This window comes from Ambystoma mexicanum, chromosome 13 (assembly GCF_040938575.1).
Source record: "Ambystoma mexicanum isolate Mex_15411 chromosome 13, UKY_AmexF1_1, whole genome shotgun sequence".
NCBI lineage: Eukaryota > Metazoa > Chordata > Amphibia > Caudata > Ambystomatidae > Ambystoma > Ambystoma mexicanum.
This window is the reverse complement of record NC_090938.1, coordinates 48,819,116-48,834,639: the sequence shown is the minus strand read 5'-3', so window position 1 is coordinate 48,834,639 and position 15,524 is coordinate 48,819,116. Positions and strand designations below refer to the sequence as shown.

Here is a 15,524-nt window from a genome sequence, read left to right as displayed (position 1 = left end):
CCCTCTGTCTTGTCCACATTCAATTTCAACCAATTGCGACTCATCCACTCACCAACCGCCGTCGCGCACTTTTGAAGGCACGACGACACCTCAGTCCGATCAAGATCTAAGCGTATCAGGATCTCGGTGTCGGCATACGAACAGCACCCAACGCCGATGGAGCAGATGAGACCACTCAATTGCCAGATGTAAATATTGAAAAGAATGGGGGACAAGGCGGATCCCTGTAGGGCACTGCAAGGTAGGTGGCAGGGCCTAGAGAGAAAAGAAGCCCGAGGGAGCAACTGAGTGCGATCAGCCAGAAAAGAGGAGAACTAGGAAAGTACATGGTCTAAGATGCTAATGTTAGATAGGCAAGACAACAGGATGGGGTGATCTACGGTGTCAAATGCTGCTGACAGATCTAGAAGAATCAGCACACTCGCCCCACCTGAATCGAAGACCGAAATCAATACACTTTCGGTGCCTCTCTGAGGCCTAAAACCAGATTGAGCCAGGTCAAGCAGCGTAGAGGATTCCACAAAGGAGGACAGAAGAGGAGAAACCAAAGATTCCAGCAGTTTCATAGAGAAAGCAAGTAGAGAGAGAGAGAGAGGCTGGAAATTAGAAAGAAGAGATGGGTCCAAGGAGGGTTTTTTCACAAGAGGAACAACCGTTGCTGTTTTCAATACAGCTGGGATGACCCCATAATGGCCAGAGGCCCCACATTGCTGGGAGAGCATGATTTAATTCGTTGTATCGCCAGGGATACTGTCTCCTCAGACAGTACCATATGTGGCTGAGAATACTGGAATGTATGAAAAACTTAGCATAAGTGTATATATTCTTCTTAAAATGTTACTATGATATAAGTTTCAATGATTTTATGTATATTCTAATTATGCTAGTATTGATATTGTGTCATGTATGAAATATTTGTATTAGTTATGATTATATGCTTCTCTGTTGTGTTAAAAGGTTTATTTAACCATAATAACACAAAATAAAAATTGCTCAAATGTATGACTGAACAAATCTCAGCAGCACCTGAAAAATCAGTAACGATTAAACAAACAAAACACCGTTAACACTGAAATGGTACTAACAAAAATTCTATAATTTTAAAAAAGTGAGGACTTATAAATTTTACAACTCTTTAAAAATAAATCCCAACACAAAGAAAATGGCAAGCTACTTTCAAACTTGTATATCCTTTGGCCGATAGTCCACCCACCAGAAATTACTCCTCCGCCATTTGTCTCTTCCCTATCTAAATTTGCTTTTCAGTCCCTAAGACACTCTACTTGCACCCTTTGCTACAGTTACTTGTACCTCACTGATAATGTACCCGATTTGGCAGGTCCTCGCTGTGCGGTTCAGTGGATGGTAAGCAGTATAAACTGATTATTCATTGGGCCATTATTAAAGAACACTTATTCGCACCTCTGGCAATTCTGATCCCAACGCGGGCCTACAATGGTCTTCAAATCTAATAACTATCCACTTCAGTCCCATGTGGTTGGTTGTCAGTTATTCTTTGAAATTCTGCATATGTGCTTTTGATTTGGTATACACCAACCCACATTTTAGACGGGCATGGACAATTCTCCTGAAAATACTAATGTATGAATTATGATTAGTCCCTACCTGTGTGTCCAGTCGGGTAGGCCATGGACCTGGATGGAGCCACAGGCTGTGATATTCCGGGCCTGGTGGTGGCATGGGAGGATCCCCTGCCTACTCCTAACACAGGTTGGAAATTGGTGCATCACTTGGTACGGCAACGTGTTGCTCCTTTTGTGTACTGTCCACTAAGTTCTCACGCATGACATGCCAACATCTTCCTAGGCGGCTTCATCCTCTCAGGCACCAATTCCACCAAACCGATGAAGAAATTCTCCTGAGCCTTGTCGACGCTCTCAGTCTCACATAGCACACGAAAGACCCAACCCACGAGAAAGTTAACATCCTTCTCCAGCATGGGGTCTGGCATGGATTCACATGCTCAGGAATATTCTCTGTCGTCAGGCTGGGAATCCTTGGTAAAGAAAAAATCAGTATCAGTATCGTTTCTGATCTGTCTTTCGTAGTAGTAACCAATCACTGATCTCTGCGACATACTGACCGCAGCCAATGACTGCCCTCTACATAAGCCCCGCCTCTGGCAGGCATCTTCAGATTTTTGCCGCACGTTCTTAGTGTTGGGATCCTCGTGCTATTGCTCTCGAATGTTAGTGCTATTTTTCACGTTTTTTTTCTCAGAAAAATTTCTCTTTTTTCGGTCAAAAGAGCCTCAAGCTCCACCATTTCTTCATCCGATCAACGGGGACCCGTGTCGGATTCGTCTACGCCCCTCAAGGGTGAAGATTTCGTCGAGCCACGCTTTTGGAGGACTCCAGAAGTTTCTCAGGCCCATCTCGGACATGGCCCAGGAGAAGGGAAGCTCGACGCCCGGAAAGCTGTTCAGGGTCTGCCCTGGATGCCAGCTTCAGAATGTCTTTAAGGGGAGGACGAACACTCACTTTGCCTTTACTGCCTACAGGGGACAAGACGCACGTGGAGAAGGACTGTGCATTTTGCGGCAATATGGTGGAGCAGACCATGAAGGACCGCCATCAACGTCTCGCCAACTGGCTGGAAGGAAAGAGCCCGTCAAGCAAGAGGAAGAAGAAGAAGTCTGAGCGGTCTTTTAAGACCTTTGAGGGCGCCCCGGCGACGGGGGTCCAACAGAAGGCCAAGCACCGCGAGTCCGCTGGCACTGGGAGCGCCGAATGGTCAGGCTCTACGGGCGCCAGACAGGGCTCATCCTCCCCGGCGCCATCAACCACGAGCCAATGCTCTGGCTCGGGTAAGCGAAAGGCCGAGCACCCGGCGAAACTCCTGGAGAGACCCCGGTTGTGCCCTAAGGCCCCATCGGAGGGGGGGCGAGGTGGTGACCCTCCCCCCAAGGCGGTGAGCGCACCTAAGGTGGTGAAAGCCTTGATCCATCCGGCCAAGGCCTCTATCGAGACAGTCGCGGCGGCCCTGGCTCAGCCTGTGGAGGCTACACCAGTGGTGGCGACCCCGGGGCCCAGAATCTCCCTGCCACCGCGGAGGGAGTCTTCTTTCGTGCCCATCGACAGGACCCCCGTGAAACCTCCGGAGAAGAAAAAGGGGGGGCAGGAGGTCGTCGTGGACTCGGCCTCTGAGGAGGAGCTGATCGAAGTCTTAGGCCACGGCTCTGGCGTGGAAGAAGGCCATCCTGTCGGGAGGGACCCCGACGTGGAAGACGACGAGGGCGTCGAGGATGCCGACGGGGCTCCTGATCGCCCGTCGGATCTCCCTCAACCAGTGCCGCAAGACAATTCGGCGGCCATTTTGTTGGCTATACAGTCCTTATGCTCGGAGATGAGGACGAGACTGCCGTTACCACCAACGGAGGAACCGCTCCCGACGGGGGACCCGGAGCCAGGCCCTTCTGGGAGCCCTCCCCCTAAGGGAAGAAGGATTCACCCTCCACCTCCTTTTCAGCCATTGCGCCCTGTTCAGCCCTCCTCCCCGTCCACGACACGTGGGGATGATACGGGGACTGACACGGCCGCGACGGGTACAGACGACGAGGTTTACGACGAGGATCTCCCGTCACCTCCCACCCGGGCTTCCCCGCCCGACGAGATTGGATCGTTTCACTCCATGATCGCCAGGGCATCCGAGCTTTTCCAGCTCTGCCCGGAAGAGAAGAAGGAAGGTTTCCTTTATCAACGGCACGAGACCAAGAGGAAGATGGTCCTCGCTGTACCTCTACTAGACGATATTTGGGATGAGGGCCTCGCCCTCCTCAAGAACCCATCCATGACGCTGGCTAGAAGGGATCGGTACGAGAAGAAGTACCGGGTCCCGGACGCGGCCCCCTTGTGCCTTCGGGCACAGCCGACCCCGGACTCGGTCGTCTCCGCGGCGGCCAGGAAGAAAGCGGGGGCGCGGGGGGGGGGCGCGGCCTCTACATCAACCTCCCCGCCGGACGGCGAGGGAAAGAAATTAGACACGATGGGACGCAGTCATCTCGTCGGCAGCGACGACGATTAAGGCGGCCAACGCCTCGGCTATCGTAGCCCGCTACGACAGGGAGTTGTGGTACAAACTGGCCCCCCTGCTGGACTTCCTACCAGACGACAAGAGGGCGGAAGCCCTAGAGATCTTGCAGGAAGGAGAGGTGGCGTTGGACCATGCCATTGCGACGGACATCGCTGACACTGGATTTCGCCAGTTGGGCAACGGCGTGTGCCTTAGGCGGCGTGGATGGCTCAAGGCTACTGACTTCCGTCAGGACGTGCAGACCAGAGTCTTGGACATGCCGTTCGACGGAAACAACCTGTTTGGGAAAACAGTGGACGATTCCCTTCAAGCCATCAAGGCGGACACGGAGACGGCCCGGGCTCTTGGGGTCCTCCAGCAACGGCGGCCGCCCTTTCGGAGCGGCAGAGGCAAACAGGGTGCCTCCAAAGGTTCCAGCGGCGGATTTTCCACCTACCGTCAAGCGGCCCGTTTGTCGTCACAGGAAGCTTACAGGGGACGAGGCAAGTCAGGCGGACCCCGCCGTCGTCGCCAAGGAGGACAAGGCGGCAAAGCCTCGTCGAAGCAGGACTGAACCAGCCGTGGGGTCGGGCCCCCACCGAAGCACCCCGGTGGGAGGCCGGCTGGCGAGCTTAGTCAGCGTGTGGGAGTCCATCTCCACCGACCGTTGGGTGCTGGACGCCCTAGCTCAGGGTCACGCGCTCGAGTTTCTAAAGAGGTGCCCGCGCGTCCCCCCTGCGGCCAGGAAAGAACATCACGTCCCTCAACTTCTCTTGGAGGTAAAGGCGATGCTCAAGAAGGGCGCCATCGAGCTCGTCCCAAAGAGGCTTCGGGGCTCCAGAGTTTACTCAAGATACTTCCTCGTGAAGAAGAAGACGGGAGGATGGCGTCCCATCCTGGACCTACGACGACTGAACAAATTCATCAAGGCACAGAAGTTCCGGATGGTCACCCTCCAACACGTCCTGGGTCAACTGGAGGAGGTCAATTTCCTGTCGTCGTTGGATTTGGAGGATGCCTACTTCCATATTCCCATCCTAAAGGGACACCGAAAGTTTCTGAGGTTCGTTGTCCAAGGGCGTCACTACCAGTTCAGAGCCCTTCCCTTCGGATTGAGGTCGGCACCCAGGGTGTTCACCAAGTGCCTCGCACCGGTGGCGGTGCAGCTGCGCCGAGAGGGGATCCACGTCTACCCCTACCTGGACGACTGGCTCATCCGAGCAAAGACGAAGGAGCTCGCCGTGGAGCACACGGCAAGGACCGTCCAACTACTCACGGACCTGGGATTCTCCATAAACTACGCCAAGTCCCACCTGGTGCCCGCGCAAGACGCTCTGCTTCTGGGAGCGAAGCTCGACAGTGTCGCTTCTGGCCTCTCCGTCGGAGGAGAGGACGAGGGCCATCTTGGGCAAGGTGCAAAGGATGCTGGTTGCGGACGCGGCCAGGGTGAGGTCCATCAAGTCCCTCCTCGGAATGATGTCTTCTTGCATTTATCTCATCCGCCTGTGCAGGCTCCGGATGCGCCCGTTGCAGGAATTCCTGGACGCGCGCTGGATCCAGACGACGGGCAGCTTCAAGGAGAGGATCACACTCGACGAGAGTTTCCGACGAGCGTTCCGGTGGTGGGGCACCCGCGCGCATCTGACGGCGGGCATGGACTTCCAGACCACCATCCACCAGGAGACAGTGACCACGGATGCCTCCCTGGAAGGGTGGGGAGCGCACACCGAAAATCCGCACGCGAGAGGCCTTTGGCTTCCGACGGAGAAGTCCCTCCATATCAACGTCATGGAGCTCCGTGCAGTGTTTTGGGCCCTCAGGTCCTTTCTTCCGTCCCTCAAGGGCAAGGTGGTGAGGATCTTCACCGACAACACCACCACCATGTTCTACATCAGGAAGCAAGGCGTTACCAGATCCCCAGCCCTGTCCAAGGAGGCGCAGGATCTGTGGCATTGGGCCGTCGCCCAAGGGATGTTTCTGGTGCCGTTTCATCTGGCAGGGATAAAAAACACCATCGCCGACTCGCTCAGCAGAGAGCTGTGCTCGTGCCACGAGTGGGAACTACGACAGGATCTAGTGGACCGCCTCTTCCGACGGTGGGGCACTCCCCAGATCGATCTGTTCGCGACGGCGACGAACTCCAAGTGCCGGAGGTTCGCCAGCAGGTTTCCCCAGCCGAGGAGCATGGGCGATGCTTTCTCGTTCCCCTGGGAGGGCCTGTTTCTATACGCGTTCCCTCCATTGCTGATCCGGCTCATCAACCAGCTCAAGAGGTCACGGTGCAGGATGATCCTCGTTGCACCTGCGTGGCCGAGGCAGATATGGTTCCCGGACCTTCTGGACTTGTCAGCGTCCCCGTCAATCAAGCTGCCAGCGGACGCGGATCTTCTCTCCAGGGAAGGAGGCGCCATCCTCCATCACGACCCGAAGTCGCTGAACTTGCAGGCCTGGCTCCTGCAGCGTTAGAGTTTGGAGGATACGACATACCGGCCGACTGCAGAGAGGTTCTTGCAAAGGCCAGGGCGTCCTCAACTCTTAAATGCTATGGACACAAATGGAAGAGGTTCTCTGTCTGGTGCCACGCACAGAAGATTAACCCTCTACGGATTACGGCTCCCCAGGTACTGCCGTACCTTCTGACGCTGGCCAAGGCTGGGCTGGCGCACGCGTCCATCAAGATTCATCTTGCTGCGATCTCCCAATACACCAGAACCACGGGGCGGACATCTTTGTGGTCTCATCGTCTGGTGAAAGAATTCATGAAGGGACTGTTCAGATCGTTCCCGCCGGTGAAGGCTCCGGCCCCGGCGTGGGACCTCAACGTGGTGCTGACCAAGCTCATGGGACCTCCGTTCGAGCCTCTGCACTCGGCTCCGTTGAAGTTCTTGTCGTGGAAAACAGCGTTTCTTGTGGCCATCACCCCCGCACGAAGAGTGGGAGAGATCCAGGCCCTTACCTGCAAGCCCCCGTACTTGACTTCACGACACGAGGGTAGTGCTCAGGACGCATCCCTCCTTCATGCCCAAGGTGCCGTCGGACTTCCACCTCAACGAACCCTTGGTGTTGCCTGTTTTCTTCCCGTCGCCTTCGTCGCCGGCCGAAAGGACTTTGCACTCGCTGGATGTGGCTAGAGCGCTGAAGTTTTACGTGGACCGCACAAAGTGTTTTCGGAAGACGTCACAACTTTTTGTGAACTTTGGACCTGTCAATCAGGGGAAGGCTCTCTCAAAGGCCTCCATTTCCAGATGGCTCTCCGGCTGTATCATGTACTGTCATCGGTTGGCAAACCGACCGCTGCCTGGCCGTCCGAGAGCCCATTCCACCAGAGCGATCGCAGCTATCACGGCGTTCCTATCTGGTGTGCCCTTGCTGGACATCTGCAGGGCTGCTACGTGGAGGTCGACGCACACCTTCACGAAATTCTACTGCGTCGATCGGGATTCCAGGGAGGAGTCCAGGGTCGGCCAAGCAGTGCTGCGCAATCTGTTTGCCTAAGGTGAGCCTGGTGAGGAGGTAAGAATTGCTTAATGTTGAGTTTGATGTAATGCTTAATGTTGAGCCTTTGCCACCTCCCGTGGTTGTGCATGTGTGTACTGCTATGTATTCTTTATTCATGAGCATGTGAATCCATGCCAGACCCCATGCTGGAGAAGGAACAAGTTACTTACCTGTAACTGTTGTTCTCCAGCATGGGTCTGGCATGGATTCACATGCGAACCCTCCCGCCTACCCCTCTGCGGCTCTTCACTTGGTCATACTGCCACTTCACGTGCTACCAAATCTGAAGATGGCTGCCAGAGGCGGGGCTTAGGTAGAGGGCAGTCATTGGCTGTGGTCAGTGTGACGCAGAGATCAGTGATTGGTTACTACTACGAAAGACAGATCAGAAACGAAACTGATACTGATTTTTTCTTTACCGAGGATTCCCAGCCTGACGACAGGGAATATTCCTGAGCATGTGAATCCATGCCAGACCCATGCTGGAGGACAACAGTTACAGGTTAGTAACTTGTTTCTTGACCTAATCATCACTGCGCTGTCTTGCCTCCACTACAGCTCTCCTCCCGCTTGACTGGTCTGACCACCTAGCCGTGCCTTTTAACATCCTGCACACCACCCCAGTCAAGCACTCCAGCAGACAAACCTTCAGGTCCTTCTGAGAACTTCCCATTCGAAGCCCACAGAGAAGACCTCACCAACCTACACCTTACATGGACCAAACACCCCCAACCGAACTGAGACTCCCTACTCAATGCCACCCTCAAAGCCTCCATCGACCAACACTCTCCTCTGAAACAACGCACCTGCAAACCGAAACCGTCGGAACCCTGGTACACGCAAGAACTCTAACTCAGGAAACAAGAGAAAATCTGGCACCGCTCCAGGACTGCATCCTTCCTGGGGCTCCTTGAGGAATTCTAAGCAACCCGCCAACAACTAATCAACACAGACGAGGCCTCCTCCTATCAGAATACCATAGGAGAAGCTGACAACAAAAGCAGAGCCCTTTTCAAAGTGGTGAAGCACTGTCAACCCGCTACCCAACCCTGCCATGGCACACTCCATCGTAAAATCCACCGCCATCAACGCATTCGACACAATCAGCAAGATTTGCCAGCACATAGACGCCAGCTCTGCATCCACACATCCATCTTGTGTCCCTCCCCGCAAAATCTCCATACCCTGGACTACATAAAAAAAAAAGAAAATTTGCGACAGAGTACCCGGTAGAAAGCTTGGCTTACCTTAAAGCCACATCGTATACAGATGACATCCTCTCAGCATCCATCCTCAAGACCCTCCATGCAGAAGATCTTCTTCACTACCCGGACATCATCAACCGCTCCCGAACTCGAGGCGCTATCCGATCAACCCTATACATGGGACAAATACTCCCTACTAAAGAAACCCACTCTGCAACCCGACAACCTAGGTAACTATCGCCCCATCACCCATCTTCCCTTCCTAGATAAGATCATCAAGAAAGCGGTAGCCACACAACTGCAGCAACACATCGACACCAACAAATCGCCTCTAAATCTACCAATCCGGATTCAGACCCAGATGCAGTACGGAGACAGTAACCATACAGGTGGTCGATGACTCCCTCAACATCCTTGACGAAGGCCACCCCTGCCTCCTGGTTCTACTCGACCTCTCGCCTGCTTTCGACACAGTAGACCAGCAGGCGCTTACGGACACCCTACATCATTGCATGGCGATCGGCAACCTTGTCCTACGCTGGTTTAAGACCTACCTCACCAAACACAAGCAGTTGGTTCAGATGGACTCCTTGAGATCGCCAATGTTACCAGTCACCTGTGGCGTCCCGAAGTGTTCATCCCCTCCCAAGTGATCTTCAAACTATACATGGAGCCACTGGGAGCCCTCCTAGCCGCACGCAACATCCACCGACGACGCTCATCTATACCTCAAGATTGACTCCATCAATGACCTCTATAGGCTCAAAACCTGCTACTCGCTGATCCAGTCTTGGATGTCCAGTGCATAGTAGAAGCTCAACCCCACCAAGACCGAATTCCTACTCCTCACCAACAACGAACACCCAGACATACAGACCAGGCTATCAACCATGAACTTTGAGAGCTTCACACTCAAGCTCACCACCTGTGCAAAGTCCCTCGGGTTCCACATAGTCTCAAACCTCTCCTTCAAGATATACATAGCTAAAAAAAACACAGAAAGCTTGGTATAAGCTCTCCCTCCTGTGAAAAGTCAAGCCCTTCCTTAAATGGCATTAGGGGACATCTAGAATATGCTGCTGCAAAAAGGACAGGACCATAAAATGATGGAACCTCCTCCCAGTCGGCTTCAGACTCTCTCCCACAATTCAGAAAAGAACTCTTGACCCACCTCTTCAAGGAGGCTCTCGCCCTGAACACCTAGGCCATCACGTTGTCACTCGCGCCAGCTGACTCGCTAGACACCGGCCCTCCTCCCCGCCACCTGGTAAAGCTGTACCCCTCCTCTGTCCCCCTCTGTATCCTACCTCCTGCTGTATATCTGTTCTTTTACCACTGGAAATCTGTTATGCATCTGTGATGTTGTACACCTCTGTAAAGCGCTCTGTTGCTTCTCGAAGCTAGGTCCGCTCTCAATAAACACCATCATAATAATAAAGTTCTCCACGGTCCATGCACCACATTTTTTGCATAACTGTTTATTATCCCACTGTGCTTGTCCCTCTGGCTATTCACCATGGCCCTGGTGATTTTTAATTGGAATCGGTAGACATGGCAGGAAACCTCCTTGACCGAGAAACCCAAGTCTGGCAGGTACTCGCAAACTCCTATTCATAGAACAGCCTGCCTACTACATCTCCTATGCCGTAGATCCTTGGGCCATAATTCACAGAAGCATTTAATAATGGCAGAACCCCATTGAAAAATGCTCTGGGAATTAGGCCCCCACTGTGGATGTTCTTGTTGCCTCCAGGAGGAGGAGGATTCTTGGGCCTTATGTGAAGCTGGAAAGGGATTTGAACACTAGCGACTGTGAGTGGAACTAGGTAGGTCCCTGAGAAGTATATATGTCTTTTATGAGAGACTTTTGGGCAAAGTGGCTGGACTTTTTGTTTTAGTTCTCGCCCTTTTCTATTGGCCCGTCTTCTGCAAATGAAGAATAAATCCCTGTTTAAATACATTGTGATGTTCCCCTTTTAGTGACGACCACTGCGCTTTGTGATGCAAGGTTAATGCTAAAGTACTGTAAGGGTGCAGGGGTGGCATGCTTGTTGTCAAACCCTTTTATTATAAAGGTAAAGAAAAGGAAAAACTGATCTTGCCATATTTCTATGAGGTGTTGCCCTACCTCTACACACACACTAAGGACTCTTGTCAGGATGTCTTGTAGTGTAAAAAATTCACCATCCTGTGTCCAAACCTATTTCCAGCCCTAACGCTAATCTAACTATGGAAAACCTGGGTGTCTTCTTGATCCAAAAGGGGGCATCTCTCATGTTGGACGCAGACCGTTAAAGTTCAGTTCGTAGTGCAAGTAGCCAGACCTGGCTATTGCACTTTGAAAAAGTCTCTTCCTTTGGCAATGGGTCCTTGACCCCTGTTTTCAGCTTTTTTATAGTTCCTTTGCTTTCACATAGAAACCAGATCCTTCTTGCTGTCTTGGACTTGCTTTGGGCCTCAGCCCTCTGATTATATGTTTCTTCGCTCTTTTTTGGGTCCCAGACCTTTTGCTTTTGTGGGCCTCTCCCAAATTCATATGGGCCCAAGACCCTGGTGTTTTGCTGATGCAGGCTTACTATCCCAGCTCCACTCAATATCCAACAGAACAGACATGGTGTACTCTCCTGCCAGGCACTGTTCCACAAAGGATGCTTTGTTTGTTTCAGCTTTTCTGATGTGCTCGTTATCCCTTTCCTTCTCCTGGGTTATTGGCCCCTGCCAAGCATATTCTGAGTTCTCAATCTGTTTGAGAGTCCCATGGTTGAGGTCGAGAACTTGGCCTTGTGGTTTTGGTTGTATGGGGGACCTCCTGATTCACTTATTAACTGTCTGTAGGTTTACAATTCACACGAGGAAATGCTGGCTTAGGCAGCATTTTAACCAGAATAACATAAGAACCTATATCTGGGAAATTCATTTTTTTATGAATACTAGCAATGTAACATTTGTATCTGATGCAGCCAATTTTATTAAGGAGGCTTTTAATGTATCAAATATTTATGGAAGAAAGGAATCTAGTTTTATATGATGTCTAATGATAATTTTATGCATTGTTTTATTGTGTTAATGAACGCATTGTCCGTCAAACTTTTTTTTCTCTCCGTTTGATATTGCCAGGGTCCCAGACCCTCTTGTGCCAGTCTTCCGGGACACTTGGTTTACTCTCCGACCAACTGTCTACGGATGCAGTATATATGTGTCTGTATATTTCTGTTAGGCTCCATGTTTCATCAGTCTCTTTACTTTGGTCCCAGGCTCTCTTTAGGTTGCCCTCTTTCGGTGTCTAGCCTCTCATGGACTCGGACAGCACCCGTACCTTGCTTTTGGGTTCCTGCTGCGTGGTGTCCCACTCGGGCACTTCTGACTCTCTGGGTGACGTTCTGGACCTCTTCTCCCAGCTTCCGCATCCCTGCTTCGGGGCGAGTCTGGCTGTGCGGCTACTCAACAGGAGGCCTCCCAAGTCTCTCACGCACTTGCATAATCTCTAGTTCTTGTGGTCTGCCGGTTCCTGGCAGCACTTCTGAAGACGGCAGCTCTGTCTCACTGTCACGCCGGTCTGCAGCTTCTCCCTGTGTCTGTCACCTTTAAGGAATGCATGGTATCATAAATGAAAACAGACGCAAATGAAGCACGCTCAACCATCAAATAATAAATAACGCAGTCAAGTAGTGCCTTGGCAAATCAAAATGGCCTATACTAAAACGATTGCCAGTCCTTATGCTATAACAAATATGTGTGGGGGGGGAAAAGGTTTATGCAAAAGAAAACGGTGTTCAAGAAAATGTGTATCAGGATGACTAACAGTGGGCTTCCCTTCCCCACGATTTCAGCATGGGACAAGGGACCCACTCAGGCTTTGGAACACTCTCTGGCTTCTTCGGCGTGCGGATGCAGTTCGGGACATAAGCCAAGGCCTTTCTGCGACAAGGTCCGTTTCCAAAACAAAGTGTCTCATTCGCAGAATGGCTGGACATAAACAAAACAAAGTTCCTTCCCTTTAGGATCTCAAAGTTCTCAAGGCTCAGGTTCACAGTTCATACTGGGGTCTCCCTCGATCGGGTTCGGACCCCCCATTTTTTAAACATTTTTTATAAACCGTATCAATAGGTCTCCATCGGTCGGCTCAGACCTTTCAAACATAGCACTTGCAGGGGTTCCCTTCCCCTAACTTATCACACTCCCTGTCTCCCTCAGTCGGGCTCAGACCTTTTCCTGATGTTGAATGCTTTCAAGTGTGCCTGGCTTTTACTACAGATTTCCTCAGGACCACTTTGATTTTCCAGCTTTCAAAACAAAGTTCAGCAAATTCTTAAATGTTCGTCAGACTTTCGATTGGACACTTTCATTATGACAGACCACTCTGTTAAGCTGTAGCATATGTCCACAGTTCACAAGTTTTAGGCAAGGTGCGATGTTGACGAGGTTGTATTTCCACTATATGTCCCACTATGCAACTTTCCTTATGGTTAAATAGTGGATTTCATGCTCGCAAGAAAAGTTCATATATTTCTGACAAGTTCCTGCTTCAGCCTCACATGCGTGACTGGTTTCCCCTAACTCAGAAACTTACCTGCCACGCGAAGTTGTCGGGAGAAGACTTGCCGCTCTCAGATCTGAGGTCATGGTCTCGCCACCTGCCACCCTGTCTCCCTGGGGATCAACATCCACCCAGGGAAAGCAGCATTGGACTGTATCTGGCCTGCTGCAAGCAGCTCGCCTTGCTTTTTGGCTCTCTAGGCTGCAAGCTTCCAGCCACACCGGGTCAGCATTCCAGCGTCTCGCTTTTCCTTGGCCCAAGTAGCAAGTGGGGCTCGGATTGAGAAGGGATCCCCTGCTGGACTCTGCCACGGAGCCTCCCGTCAGTTGTCCCAACTGCTGCCCTCTGTTCTGATAGGAACTCCACCTTTTATACACCTGGGTTTCTTTAACAGGCTGCAAGTGTGAGTTCTGGGCTGGTTCTGCCTATCCTTGCCTGACTCTATTAGTGGGACAGTCCAGTATTGACGTGGCGCAGTCTGTGTGGTTTTGAGTAATCTTTATTCTTCTTAGTCGCCTCCTCTTCTTAGAGATTTCTGTGATTTTCTGAAATTGGGGAGGGGGGATTTGTGATGGAAAAATTGTCCCTTAAAGGCAGAATGGTGTAAATGTGATTGAGCACTTGCCCCTGCTTGGTCTCAGTGGGGAAGGGCCGCTGCATATTAGTAGAGGTATTCTTTCTAGTTGCAATACATGGATAACTCAGTCAGGTAAGGGAATTGGAGATTTCTGTCATGACGGTAGATAGCTCGTGTACGGAAAAGGAGGGGGATGTATTAAATGTCCTCTGCGTTTAGAAGAGCGGGGGGACTAGGCTACTTTAAAGGGTCAAAAGATGGTTTGATTTCCATGGTGTTTTCTGTTTAACTTTTCTAAGTTAAAGAGATGCAGTGCGACAGGATTCTGCTGGCTATATCCTCCAAAGACAGAGGGCATATCGGGTTGGGGCGTGTTGGACAAAAGGGGGGAATACCGCGTCTAACCTGAGGGCATACCTCCAACAGTCCCCAAGGATCCCCGTCCAGGTGATCCTCCCGCACTGATCCACCCCCAAGGTCTGGTTCCAAAGGCGATGGCCTGGCCGCCTGAACAAAGAATCCCGGGGTCTATATGTAAAACCACCCTCCTGGTTTCTCACACACAAGCATTCAGACTTTGCCCTCTGTTCCTCAGAGGTAGGCTTGACAAATGGTTTAGTCCTTCCCCTAACTTGTACTTAGGGTAAACAATAGGCAGTCTCCAACGGCTGCAGTGCATGTTCCGATTCCTAGAAGTAGTCCTCATTACTTCAGCGTTCCTCCTCGTCTCAGTGCTGGACTGATGATCACCATAGAGTTCAGTATCGTCCTTCTTCATCTCCGTATTTTCAGGGGATTTTGTTTCCTAAACTCTGCATAGATGGAAGTGTGGGGGACCATAAGGCAGGGAGTGGGGTGAAAGGAAGGAGGGGGAATTATGTGCTTTCGCAAGGTGATAATCACTGGTCCCATGGAGGACATCCCTCCCCATGAGATTAACCTGCCGAGTACCACCCCTAGGGGGACTATCTGGTAGCGGCCTCACGGGAAGGGGCTAACCTCATAGAAGCAGTGACGATACCCTGGGATGCATCACAGTACCATGAAACATTGGAACTAATGAAGACGCTAACCATAAATGCTTACACTTGGGAGGGAGGCTTCACCTTCTAAGCACATGTCATCTAGGTCTCAGATTTATGCCAGGGACTATAGCTGGTTAGTGACCCAGGTCCCATCATAATGACATAGGCAGGCCCTACTTGCCTACCTGTGACAAATGTGTCTGCAGGGTTATGTAGCCATGGATGGTTGATGTACCCCTCTAGTTTCACTAGTCTCACTCAGTAGCCTATCAGAAAGGAAAATGTGCCTCTAGGAGACTTTTAGGTACCACTTTCTTTTTTTTTTTTTAAAAAAGAATTAGAAGAGAATCAGACTTCCGTTTGCCATGGTCTTGGGAGATCAGTTCTTGTGCGGCTTGAGGGGAGAGATCTTCAAAAACCATTTTTTAAAAAATTTAGACAGTTTATTGCAAACCTTTTGTCTACTTCAAGGTAGATAAAAAAAAAAAAAAATCAATTGCATTCAGTTACATTCAATTACATTTATCCCCCCCCCCCACTTCATTCAACTTCAAACCTGTCCATTTAAATCCTAACAGCAACAATACATTCTTCAATCCCAGCATTTCACATCTAAAAATGACAAACTAAAACAAGCAAACACTTTTTCC

The 15,524-nt window shown here is 51.1% G+C and overlaps 1 protein-coding gene across 2 annotated transcripts in view; it reads left to right on the top strand.

The window, feature by feature from the left end:
- The window catches only part of RAB29 (RAB29, member RAS oncogene family), a 184,941-nt gene that overhangs the window by 136,514 nt on the left and 32,903 nt on the right, over positions 1-15,524 (top strand). The window lies entirely within an intron of this gene.